The 13,913-nt window shown below is 43.7% G+C and overlaps 1 long non-coding RNA gene across 1 annotated transcript; it reads right to left on the reverse strand.

The window, feature by feature from the left end:
* Nucleotides 1–7,288: 7,288 nt before the first annotated feature.
* Nucleotides 7,289–9,106, reverse strand: LOC140482606 (uncharacterized). Its single transcript, XR_011961767.1, has 3 exons — nt 9,017–9,106; nt 8,795–8,878; nt 7,289–7,378 (listed from the first exon to the last, which is right to left on the reverse strand). It is a non-coding gene; the product is annotated as an uncharacterized lncRNA (long non-coding RNA).
* Nucleotides 9,107–13,913: the final 4,807 nt, after the last annotated feature.

Below are 13,913 nucleotides of genomic sequence, written 5' to 3' on the forward strand. Positions count from 1 at the left end.
AGTGTTGGCACGCCAAAGTCTCCATGCTGTTGTGCACATGCGCCGATGTGTGTGCCGAAATCTCCATGTTCTTCTGCAAATGTGCTGATGAGCACGCCAAAATCTCTCATGCATGCACAACATTGGTGCCGTTTTCATTATGTTCTGTGCATATGCAATGTCAGCTGCTGACAGAGCAGCTTTCCGTGAGAGGTACTGTACAGCCAGCAGCTTTCTTACGCTTTTTAAATGTACTGTGTCAAATTTACTTTTGTTTCATTAATGAATATGATTTCAAACTTTATTCAGGCTGTGCTATACTTTGTGTTAGACCTTTGGGTGATTTTTGAGTGATTGTGAGTGATATTTTTCACTAGTCTGCCCCAACCCCATTTTCCCATAGGCCCCATTATTACTATTTAGCGATTTTCTATTAAGTGAGGTATTGCTGGAACTCAAGTACGACATTATAGGAGAACCACCTGCAATTGATATGTGGAAGGTATGTGGGTTTTTGATGTGATTCTACAATTGGGCAAACTTGCTAAACAACCCTGAGACTGCCAATAGCTGAACTAACAACCATATCAGGATAATCAGTCAAGGTCATAAAGTGGCTCATTTGTGTTTGTTAGAACTGGCATACGATCATACACAGGGACTGATATTCTACAAACATTAGCAATGTGTTCAAGCCTCACTACTTTCTCAAATTATCTGGGAGCTTGGGGAATCTTAATTCCCTGTCAATTTCACCATGGCAGCTCTTCGAACAGTCAGAGTGGCTTGCTCACCAATTGTTTCTCCAGCAATATAAAATTCTTTTGGTTCTTTGAAATTTGTCATTTCAGTATTTCATAGAATCATAGAATTTTACAGTACACAAGGGGGTTATTCGATCCATCATGTCAGTACCAGCGCCTGAAAGAGCTGTCCAGATCAGTGCAAGATGGAAAGCTTTGACAAACATGTCTCTCTTTTCAGCAATATTCAAGTTCTATACAACTAAGTAACTTCAAACAGAGTTCACAAATTTATTGCTATGCAGACATCTCATAAAGTCATGGAGTCTTAGAGAAGTACAGCACGGAAACAGACCCTTTGGTCCAACTCATCTATGTCAACCAGATATCCGAAATAAATCTATTCCCATTTGCTTGCATTTGTTCCATATCCCTCTAAACCCTTCTTATTCATATTCCCATCCAGATGCCCTTTAAATGCTATAATTGTACTAGCCTCGATCACTTCCACACGCATACCACCCTCTGCATGACAAAGTTGCCCCTTAGATCTCTTTTAAATCTTTCCTCCCCTCACCTTAGACCTATGGCCTCTAGTGTTGGACTTCCCCTCCTCTCTATTTACCCCTCTTGATTTTATAACCACTATAAGGTCACCTCCCAGCCTCTGACACTCCAGAGGAAAAGGTCCCAGCCTATCCAGCCTCTCCCTATAGCTTAAACCCTCCAAACGTGGCAAGATCCTTGTAAATCTTTTCTGAAGCCTTTCAAGTTTCACAACATCCTTCCTGTAGGAGGGAGACCAGAATTACACACAATATTCCAAAAGTGGCTTAACCAACGTCCTGTACAGCTGCAACATGACCTCTCAACTCTTATATGCAATACACTCACCAGTAAAGGCAAGCATACCAAATACCTTCTTCACCATCCTGTCTACCTGCAACTCCACTTTCAAGGAACTACCAATATCCCGTTCATGCATCATTCCTGAAAATACTGGCTCGTGTTACAAGATCCTGTTGAAATATCTTCATTTCAGCAGTATGAAACCTGTGACCACGTCCTTCCATGACATTGTCTCTCAATCTCCCCCTCTCAGTTTGTATCCCAAACCCCTCCCATTTGTTGGTATTTAAACTGACTCCGCTCCCCCCCACCACCACCCCCACCCCCCCACCCCCCCCAACACATCTTGTCACTTCCAGCATGGGCTGCAAGTTCCCTTGTGCTAGGCAGCAGGTTAACACAGTGTTATTGAGCAATGCATTTCTTTGATGATCTCTACATGATGGGAGGATAACTGCTTCAGGCTTACAGATCAATTCACTGTCATGTGCCGGACAGATATTTAGTCTGGGTTTATAGATCAATACACTGGAGTGGCCTGCACAGTTTTCCGTTCTAGACAGATTGCTAGTTTGTATTGAGCAGTACACTTAGCTTGGTCTGCACATTGCTCCATTCTGAACAGATATCTCATCTGGGTTTATGGTGACTGGATTAGTTCTGTGAGGTGGAACAAATACCTGATATAACTAACCATTTCAAAGTTTGGGAGAAGATTTGTAGCTCGGGTGCTCGTTGTTGTGGTTCTGTTTGCCGAGCTGGGAATTTGTCTTGCAAACGTTTCGTCCCCTGTCTAGGTGACATCCTCAGTGCTTGGGAGCCTCCTGTAAAGTGCTTCTGTGCTGTTTCCTCCAGCATTTATAGTGGCCTGTCTCTGCCGTTTCCGTTTGTCAGTTCCAGCTGTCCGCTGTAGTGGCCGGTATATTGGGACCAGGTCGATGTGTTTGTTGATAGAGTCTGTGGATGAGTGCCATGCCTCTAGGAATTCCCTGGCTGTTCTCTGTTTGGCTTGCCCTATAATGGTAGTGTTGTCCCAGTCGAATTCATGTTGCTTGTCATCTGTGTGTGTGGCTACTAAGGATAGCTGGTCGTGTCGTTTCATGGCTAGTTGGTGTTCATGGATATGGATCGTTAGCTGTCTTCCTGTTTGTCCTACGTAGTGTTTTGTGCAGTCCTTGCATGGGATTTTGTACACTACATTGGTCCTTCGTTCTGGTGAGTTGTTGTCTGAGAGTGGCTGTTGGTTTGTGTGCTCTTATGAGTCCTAGTGGTCGCAGTAGTCTGGCTGTCAGTTCGGAAATGTTCTTGATGTATGGTAGCGTGGCTAGTCCTTTGGGTTGCGGCATGTCCTCGTTCCGTTGTCTTTCCCTTAGGCATCTGTTGATGAAATTGCGAGGGTATCCGTTTTTGGCGAATACCTTGTATAGGTGTTCCTCTTCCTCTTTTTGCAGTTCTGGTGTGCTGCCTTGTGTTGTGGCCCTTTTGAATAGTGTCTTGATGCAACTTCGTTTGTGTGTGTTGGGGTGGTTGCTTTCATAGTTTAGGACTTGGTCTGTGTGTGTGGTTTTCCTGTAAACCTTTGTGGTGAATTCTCATTCGGTGTTCTCTGTACAATCACATCTAGGAATGGGAGTTGGTTGTCCTTTTCTTCCTCTCTAGTGAATCGGATTCCTGTGAGTGTGGCGTTGATGATCTGGTGTGTGTTCTCTATTTCTGTGTTTTTAATTATTACAAAGGTGTCATCCACATATCTGACCCAGAGTTTGGGTTGAATTTGCGGTAAGACTGTTTGTTCTAAGTTTTGCATTACTGCTTCTGCTATGAGTCCAGAGATCGGTGAGCCTATGGGTGTTCCATCGATTTGTTCGTATATCTGGTTGTTGAATGTGAAGTATGTTGTGAGGCACAAGTCCAGTAGTTTAAGTATGCCGTCTTTGTTGATAGGTTCAACGTCCTGTTGTCTGTTATGTCTGTCTAGCAGGTTGGCTATTGTTTCTCTGGCTAGGGTTTTGTCGATAGAGGTGAACAGCCACACTACCATACATCAGGAGCATTTCCGAACTGACAGCCAGACTACTGCGACCACTAGGACTCATAACAGCACACAAACCAACAGCCACTCTCAGACAACAATTCACCAGAACGAAGGACCCGATACCCAGCATGAGCAAAACCAATGTAGTGTACAAAATCCCATGCAAGGACTGCACAAAACACTACGTAGGACAAACAGGAAGACAGTTAACAATCCGTATCCATGAACACCAACTAGCCACAAAACGACACGACCAGCTATCCTTAGTAGCCACACACACAGATGACAAGCAACATGAATTCGACTGGGACAACACTACCATTATAGGGCAAGCCAAACAGAGAACAGCCAGGGAATTCCTAGAGGCATGGCACTCATCCACAGACTCTATCAACAAACACATCGACCTGGACCCAATATACCGGCCACTACAGCGGACAGCTGGAACTGACAACCGGAAGCAGCAGAGACAGGCCACTATAAATACCGGAGAAAACAGCACAGAAGCGCTTCACAGGAGGCTCCCAAGCACTGAGGATGTCACCTAGACAGGGGACAAAACGTTTGCAAGACAAATTCCCAGCTCAGCGAACAGAACCACAATAACTAACCGCTTTACCTGATCTGGCAATGCCTTTATATTATGATCTCATTCTTTTGACTGGACCATCCAAACTCTCAGTACTCCACCTAGTCCCATTCCTCTGACAACACCATATTCCTGAAGCTTGTTGTCCATTGTGTAATCCTTCCATATCTTCCAGTCTAATCCATATGTCCTTCTGTATCTTACCCAGGCCTTTGGTGTTTGTTAGGGAGTCGAGAGTGTGGTGCTGGAAAAGCACAGCAGGTCAGGCAGCATTCAAGGAGCAGGAGAATCGACGTTTCCGGCATAAATCCTTTATCAGGGATGAACCCTGATGAAGATCCTATGCCCAAAACGTCGATTCTCCACTCCTCACATGCTGCCTGATCTGCTGTGCTTTTCCAGCACCACACTCTTGACTTTGGTGTTCGTCATCCTGAATTATCGAGTTCCATCATTATGAACCTCAGAAACAATGTAAAAAATGTGCGCTCTTGTTCACTTCCTGGTGTGCCACATGTGGTGCTCCATTGATAGCTGGTTTAAGCAGCTTGACTCACTGCTTTGAAACTTGGTCTGTGCCTGTCCACTGAACACCTGTGTTAGTCCGTCTCAGCTGATCATGAGGTCAGTAACATGAGTAAGCCTCTTGGGTATTATTCAAAAGGTCCAGGCATCTAACTTGTAGTTGAGCAGCTTCTGACTGACACCTGTTTTTGAAAAGTTAGTGGAGGTGCTGAGGATGGTTTACTGGAGGTTGTGCTGTGAGCTGCTTCAGACATTCAGGGAGACCTGAGGATTTGGAGACCCAACTCTAGATGGAGCTTGGGGACTTTGGCTACAACATCTCAGTCTGCAACATGAACAACAATTAGAGTAGATGCTGCAGAGAAGGGAAGCTCTGAAACCATGGAGTGAGTTTGTGTGGTAGGATGGGTGAGAAGGAGAAATCTGCCATATCCGTACCAGGTATTCCAAGAATCCGGTCAACTTGAACCTGTCAATGTTTCACGAAAATGGAAGGCAGTAAATCTGACACACAGAGAGAGGTTGCAGGACCGAGTGGCACAGTGTATACTGGAGGGCCTACACCAACCCTGCCCAGACATCAGGGTTATTCAAGAACACCTTGCCAAGCTACATGTAACCCAGGAGCAGAGTGTGAAGGGATTCTGATTGAACAAGGAGCTCATCACTGAGCACTGTCACCTTCTTCAACACGATCTGCAGCTTCATACTGGGGGACGACAGTCCTGCCTGTGGCTGTTAGGATCACAGGTTCATTCAGCTTCAAGGATTTGGAACTTTCCCGGCAGGAGTGGGTGGCATATCCATCATCTCCCAGTATGTCGACATCAATAGCATCGTTCGGTGACGGAGGACATTTATGGTGGATGTGGTGAATACAATGTTTTTTTTCCTCAGCAGGGAACTGCTGGGTCTATCCTTGTTTTCCTAATAGAGCAGGATTCCCAATGGAGTACATAGCTCTGCACAGTCCCCATATCAATGAGGAGAAGTAGAGGAACTAAAGGAATTCGCACCAATGGTGGAGTATGACCATCATGTTGGTGAATGCTCATTGTCTTGACAGCAGCCACAGTCTCTTCATTCAGCCGTCAGTCATTCTTATCATCTTCAGGTCTCCATGTGGAAAGGATGGCATCTTGGGTAAAGACCGCCCCCTTGATAGATAGTTCAATACACCCTCTCCTTCACCACTTCTCACCACCAACCAAGTAGATCAAAATATCCTGTGTGTGCTGAAAGCAATGGAATCACTGGGAATATCAGAGCACAGACTATCAGGGAGATGGAGCAAATATCTTCTTCATGTTTAAACACCAGTCCTCCCCTATTCCTGTGAGGTAAAAACAATGACTGCAGATGCTGGAAACCAGATTCTGGATTAGTGGTGCTGGAAGAGCACAGCAGTTCAGGCAGCATCCAAGTAGCTTCAAAATCGACGGTTCGGGCAAAAGCCCTTCATCAGGAATAAAGGCAGTGAGCCTGAAGTGTGGAGAGATAAGCTAGAGGAGGGTGGGGGTGGGGAGAGAGTAGCATAGAGTACAATGGGTGAGTGGGGGAGGGGATGAAGGTGATAGGTCAGGGAGGAGGATGGAGTGGATAGGTGGAAAAGGAGATAGGCAGGTAGGACAAGTCCGGACAAGTCATGGGGACAGTTACTGAGCTGGAAGTTTAGAACTAGGGGGAGGTGAGGGAAGGGGAAATGAGGAAAGTGTTGAAGTCCACATTGATGCCCTGGGGTTGAAGTTTGCCGAGGCGGAAGATGAGGCGTTCTTCCTCCAGGCATCTGGTGGTGAGGGAGCGGCGGTGAAGGAGGCCCAGGACCTCCATGTCCTCTGCAGAGTGGGAGGGGGAGTTGAAATGTTGGGCCACGGGGCGGTGTGGTTGATTGGTGCCCATTTGTTTCTGTAATGGCAAATGATCCATTGTACCAAATATTCATTCAAATAGGAAGAACAAATACTTCCTCCATAATGTCAGGAATAATATTTGAAACCATTTTCCAGGTGCAGTTTTGAAAACTTGGGACACAGAAATAGATGAAGTCTTTGCATGATTTGGAAGATGCGGTTGCTGCAACTGATGTGCAAACATTGTGGCATAGAGAAAAGCAGTGATTTTTTTTTTTGCTTTTAAATATCAGTGTGACAGGCCAGGAAAATAGGAATGCATTCAGATTAGCTTTAAGCCAGCCTTAGATTGTTTGGCATGTGAGCAATACTGGAAAGACATGACCATAAATACAACTCAGCACTTAAAAATGGAACTATATTTAGAAATCCTCACTTCATCCATGAGAGATTTGTTTGCAACTTAAACTCTCACAGCATGTAAGAAAATAAGATCATAATTATAGCCCATAACTTTAAAAAATAAACAAAGGAATAATGCATTTTAAAATAAAACTTTCCAAACAGAAGCTTCTAACAATCACATTTACATTGAAGAATGGATTGTTGTTTTGGTAATGCTGACCAAAACCAGAGAATAGCTATTCTTACTGGGTGATCCATCATGAGTTAATTGCAGAATCATTTTACTTTTCACTTCATCTTTAACCCAAAGTCTCTTCCATTTTGATGTCACTTTCCACAGATTGTATAGTTTAGGAAATGTTCAGTTTAGTCCATGAGAAAATTATAGCTGTGCGTCTCGTGCCTATAAAAATAAGTAAGCCAACTGATTCAGTACAGTGGTGGAAATTTGGGGCATGAATTCTGAGTAAAACGTGTGTTCCTTAGATCAAGTCAATGTGGAACAAGCTGCCAACTACCAAAGAGGGGAAAAAAAATTATGCAATTTGGATCACAGCGAGTGCGAGAAGTCAACAGATGGAAAGGCAAGAAGAGGATTGAAAGTTGATAATTGAGAGATAAGAAACTCAGAAGGCTGACTGGAGACTGGGTTTCCTGAGAAAGGAGACAGAGGAAGTGGTTGGGATGTTGGGGCTTGAGATGCAAGAAGTCAGAGAGGGGATTTGAAGTTAGGTATTGGGATAGCTTGAAGGTGAAGATTGGAAGCTGGAGGGCAGGAGGTAGGTAGACAAGGAGGAGCTTTTAAAACTGGGAATTGGGAGACAGGAAGCCAAGCAAAGGGATCAAATGTCAGATCAGTTAGAGGGGTGGGGGGAGGGTAAGGCACATTGCCAATTCCAGCAGGAGGAAAAAAAACTGTTATGCTGCAAATTATAAATTTCCAGCATGTGTTGTATGGGCCAGAAGCTTTGACTGTGCCCACAAGATAGATATCACTCAGGAGGGTTGGAGCCATATTCAGGTACTCTAAACTTTCCACTAGCCTGTCTCAGCTATATTCTGTTCACTATATGTGTTTGCATACACACTGTATACTTTGAATTCAACCTGTTCAGGTTATGACACATCTCTAGGGCAAGTGGGACATGGACCAAGGTATCCTGACTCAAAGGCACAACATTACCACTATGCTACAATATTTATTGACTGTACACTGAGCAAGATTATAAATCTCAAGCTTATAAGATTGTTATGATTTGGGAGGAATAAAGGGAGTCATTTTAAGTTCTGCCTGGCCACAGCGATGTGTAAGGGAAATCAAGTTTTATAAACAGTTACATTTTAATTATAGATTAAATTACACTTTAATCTGTTTAATTCCAAGGTACAATGGAGTTGTGCTCTTGAGGAAAGCTACTTATTATTTTTACCTTGGTACAAGGCCTATGTGATTCACATTGCCATAGAAATAGGCTTTAAGAAGGGAAGAGTCCAAAACAAGCCATTGTATTACAGAACAACCTTGATTATCCAAACATCAATTATCCAAATTTTGGATTATCCAAACAAGATCTCAAGATCCCGTAAATTGGAATGAACTCTATGTAAAAACACACATTATGAGAGAGACGCTTATCCACAATCACACACAGGACATCCACCAGGACGAAAACAATTGTTTTTTTGAGCATCCTGACGGAAAGAGAGTAGAAACAAACTACAGTGGATTTAAGATCGCATATTAACAAGAACAGCAAACGACACACAAAAAAAACTGAGCTGCAAACTGAATTTCCAGTTCTTCTGGAATCTTAAGTACCTGTCCCGATCTGCAGTATCACATCGACTAATGTTGGATTGTTTTGTCCCCCTGGTTGCTTGTCATCTCCTCTTCTTCTTCCTCCTGTTGCAAATGAAAACGAGTTGCTATATCCTTGCTAGCAGAACCCACTTGCTTTGTCCTCTAACTCTCCACACACACACACACACACACACACACACACACACACACACACACACCCACATGAATGAGTTAATGAACCTTTAGTTTGCTCTTGTCCCAATCCAGAATGTTGAGGGGGTGAAAGACATCTGATGTTGGCCGCTGTTCAGGAGTTGGCATGAACACAACATGCTCCTACATGGACAGAAAGTTCAGTTTGAATGTTCAGTATGGCTGCCTTTGTTTACAATCAGATCCGTTATCAGAACAATCAGTTGTCCAAACAAAATACTCCCTGCCCATCTTGTTCAGATAATTGAGGTTGTGTTATATTGGGTTACAGATTCCTTAACCTATAACTGAAACTCTCAGATCCAAGTCAATCTGCAAAAATCTGAGAGCGAGATTAAGAAAATAGAGAATAGAGGCTGCCGGTCCTGCACCTGAAACAGGGACAGTGCAATGAGGTTGATACATGTCAAATGCCAAAGTTTATGAACATGAGGTGTGTCGGCTTGCTGTCCATGGAATCTGCCAGGTATCCAAGTTGGAGGTCCAGAGGAGCAAACAGCACACTGGAGTCATGAAGCAACCCCTCTGACTTTCATGCCTGGAGGTTTTGGCAACCATCCACTAATCGAACAATGGGAGAGTGCATATGAATTAAGCAAGATTAAGGTGGATAAATCCCCAGGACCTGATCAGGTGTACCCAAGAACTGTGTGGGAAGCTAGAGAAGTGATTGCTGGTCCTCTTACTGAGATATTTGTATCATTGATAGTCACAGGTGTGGTACCAGAAGACTGGAGATTGGCAAACATGGTGCCACTGTTTAAGAAGAGCGGTAAAGATAAGCCAGGGAACTATAGACCAGTGAGTCTGACCTCAGTGGTGGGCAAGTTGTAGGAGGGAATCCTGAGGGACAGGTTGTACATGTATTTGGAAAGGCAAGGACTGATTAGGGATAGTCAACATGGCTTTATGCATGGGAAATCATGTCTCACAAACTTGATTGAGTTTTTTGAAGAAGTAACAAAGAAGATTCATGAGGGCCGAGCAGAAGAGATGATTTCAGTAAGGCATTTGACAAGGTTCCCCATGGGATACTGATTAGCAAGGTTAGATCTCATGGAATACAGGGAGAACTAGCCATTTGGATACAGAACTGGCTCAAAGGTAGAAGACAGAGGGTGGTGGTGGAGGGTTGTTTTCAGACTGGAGGCCTGTGACCAGTGGAATGCCACAAGGATCGGTGCTGCATCCTCTACCTTTTGTCATTTACATAAATGATTTGGATGTGAGCATAAGAGGTACAATTAGTAAGTTTGCAGATGACACCAAAATTGGAGGTGTAGTGGACAGTGAAGAAGGTTACCTCAGATTACAACAGGATCTGGACCAGATGGGCCAATGGGCTGAGAAGTGGCAGATGGAGTTTAATTCAGATAAATACGAGGTGCTGCATTTTGGGAAAGCAAATCTTAGCAGGACTTATACACTTAATGGTAAGGTCCTAGGGAGTGTTGCTGAACAAAGAGACTTTGGAGTGCAGGTTTATAGCTCCTTGAAAGTAGAGTTGCAGGTAGACAGGATAGTGATGAAGGTGTTTGGTATGCTTTCCTTTATTGAGTACAAGAGTTGAGAGGTCATGTTGCAGCTGTTCAGGACATTTGTTGGGCCCCTGTTGGAGTATTGTGTGCAATTCTGGTCTCCTTCCTATTGGAAAGATGTTGTGAAACTTGAAAGGGCTCAGAAAAGATTTACAAGGATGTTGCCAGAGTTGGAGGATTTGAGCTATAGGGAGAGGCTGAACAGGCTGGGCCTGTTTTCCCTGGAGCGTCGGAGGCTGAGGGGTGACCTTATAGAGGTTTACAAAATTATGAGGGGCATGGATAGGATAAATAGGCAAAGTCTTTTCCCTGCGGTTGGGAAGTCCAGAACAAGAGGGTATAGGTTTAGGGTGAGAGGGGAAAGATATAAAAGAGACCTAAGGGGCAACTTTTTCACACAGAGGGTGGTACTTGTATGGAATGAGCTGCCAGAGGATGCGGTGGTGCCTGGTACAATGCAACATTTAAGAGGCATTTGGATGAGTATATGAATAGGAAGGGTTTGGAAGGATATGGGCCGGGTACTGGCAGGTGGGACTAGATTGGGTTGGGATATCTGGTTGGTATGGATGGGTTGGACCAAAGGGTCTGTTTCCATGCTGTACATCTCTATGACTCTTTGACTCTATAAGTAATAATAAGGGTGGTAATAAAGGATAATCCATGCAAATAAGTCTCTGACCATTCAATAGAGAGAGTTTCAACGTAGTCAAACAGTCATAGAGTCATAGAGACGTACAGCAGGGGAACAGACCCTTCATCCAACTCGTCCATGCCAACCAGATATCCCAACCCAATCTAGTCCCACTTGTCAGCACCCGGCCCATATCCCTCCAAACCCTTCCTACTCAAGATGCCTTTTAAACCACAAGGGATGAACTCAGATTTCTCCAGTTTCCTCATTTCCCCTCCCCCCACCTTGTCTCAGTCAAATCCCTCGAACTCAGCACCGCCTTCCTAACCTGCAATCTTCTTCCTGACCTCTCCGCCCCCACCCCACTCCGGCCTATCACCCTCACCTTGACCTCCTTCCACCTATCGCATTCCCAATGCCCCTCCCCCAAGTCCCTCCTCCCTACCTTTTATTTTAGCCTGCTGGACACACTTTCCTCATTCCTGAAGAAGGGCTGATGCCCGAAATGTCGATTCTCCTGTTCCTTGGATGCTGCCTGACCTGCTGCGCTTTTCCAGCAACACATTTTCAGCTCTGATCTCCAGCATCTACAGTCCTCGCTTTCTCCTCTCCAAAGTCCTGTACAACCTCAACATGATCCCCTAACTCCTATAATCAATGGTCTGACCAATGAAGGCAGCATGCCAAATGCCTTCTTCAACATCCTATCTCCCTGAGAAAATTGAACTTTATGGTCTTGATAATGAGCAGGGCCTCGTTGAACACCTCACTCATTTTTTTCCAAATTTCTCACCATAGCCCACACTGTTCAGGGGCTGACAAGATTCCAAGCATTTGATCAACTGCCTTAAATCCATTACATGGTGCAGTTTTTATAACTCCCCTTGTGAAATGCGTCTACTTATTTCATTATATTAAAGGTGCTGAACAACTAGAAGTTCTTTTTGTACAACTTTTAAACACATATGGGATAAGAAAGACATTGGGCAAGCTTTTTAGCATAGGCCATGTCTTTGGTGTGGTATTCGGTGATTGGACATAAGATATTGCCACAGGAAGCACCTGGCAGGTGGAGGAGGCAGCTCTGGAACATTAGCAACATTACTGACAATGGTGGCCATGATAAAGCAGCAAGAACAACATGAGGATATCTGTATTTTCAATGCCTTTGGAAGAGAGAGCATGATACTCTCCATTGGTGAAGCTGCCAGGGCTTATAAAACAGAAGGGAAACATCGTTCAAGGAAGTGTTAGGGCTGAGTCTGTTTGATTTTTCACAATGTGAGCAGGTTGATTTATAACACACCCAACAAAATCCTGAATTGAACTGAAATATTGAGAGAGAAAAGAAAGCATGTTAAAATTCGGCACAAACTATAAATTGTATCAGCAGATTTTTATGGGAATGTCAAAGTACCAATTACCTGCCACACAATCTATGGTTACTGTCTCAAGGTATGATTGTTCAAATCATTTCCCTGTTGCAGTTGTTATTTGAAGGCTTCATGTGCAAATGGAATAGCCCTTCACCTTATTAAAAGTGGTATAGGAGACACAAAATTAAAATTCCCACATCTAAACCCAGCCTTCATAATTTTCATGGATTTATGCATATCTATGATTCATAGTTACCTCTGATTCTCACCAGTGCAATATCCTAAACACAACTTGTGCACTTTGGATCTGGTAGGAGAGGAGGTAAACTTACTTGCTTTCTTTGACAAGGTAGTGTACACTTTTGGAGATTGTTCCAGGACACATTTAGGATAATCAGGCATCCTTTGGGAGAGACAAGTGGTCTTTTGGGGTAGGTAAAAGTAAACATGATTATCCACTAAAAATGAGTAAATCCATTGCAGTTGTTAGCCTGAGTGGAGTTGTCAAGAGAGCTGTCAAAGGAAGCTGTTGCACTTTCAAGGCATTTAATCTTCCTCCCTTTAAATGTTTATAAACAGTGTTTTAATACAGCTATATTAAAATATCCAGTGCTTGATATTTTGCTCAAAGCCTGAGGCTTGATTACGAGATCAGTGCTGCATTGCTGATTTCTCAACATTTCATTATCATAGCGGGTGCTTGTGAATTTACAGTTTAGTTGACAGTTCCATGTGGCTTATAAATTCATTGAATAGAAATGCTTGTCTTTACAAGGGAATAAGACCATAAGACAGCAGAGCAGAAGACCAATAAGCCCAACAAGTCTGTTCTATCATTCAATGAGATCATGGCTGATCTGGTGACCCTTAATACCACTTTCCTGCCTATCCCTTATAACCTTTGATTCCTTAATAATTACAAATCTCAGTTTTAGAACATAGAACATGGAACAATACAGCACAGAACAGGCCCTTCGGCCCTCGATGTTGCACGGACCTGTGGACTTTTCTCAGCTCGTCCCCCTACACTATCCCAAAATCATCCATGAGTTTATCTAAGGATTGTTTAAGTCTCCCTAATGTGGCTGAGTTGACTACCTTAGCAGGTAGGGCATTCCACGCCCTTACCACTCTCTGTGTAAAGAAGTTGCCTCTGACATCAGTCTTAAATCTATCACCCCTCAATTTGTAGTTATGCCCTCTCGTACAAGCTGACATCATCATCCTAGGAAAAACTCTTTCTCTGTCTATCCTATCTAATCCGCTGATCATCTTGTATGTCTCTATCAAACTCCCCCTTAGCCTTCTTCTTTCCAATGAGAAAAGACCCAAGTCTCTCAGCTTCTCCTCATAAGACCTTCCCTCCAGACCAGGCA

This window comes from Chiloscyllium punctatum, chromosome 1 (genome assembly GCF_047496795.1).
Source record: "Chiloscyllium punctatum isolate Juve2018m chromosome 1, sChiPun1.3, whole genome shotgun sequence".
NCBI classification, from domain to species: Eukaryota; Metazoa; Chordata; class Chondrichthyes; order Orectolobiformes; family Hemiscylliidae; genus Chiloscyllium; species Chiloscyllium punctatum.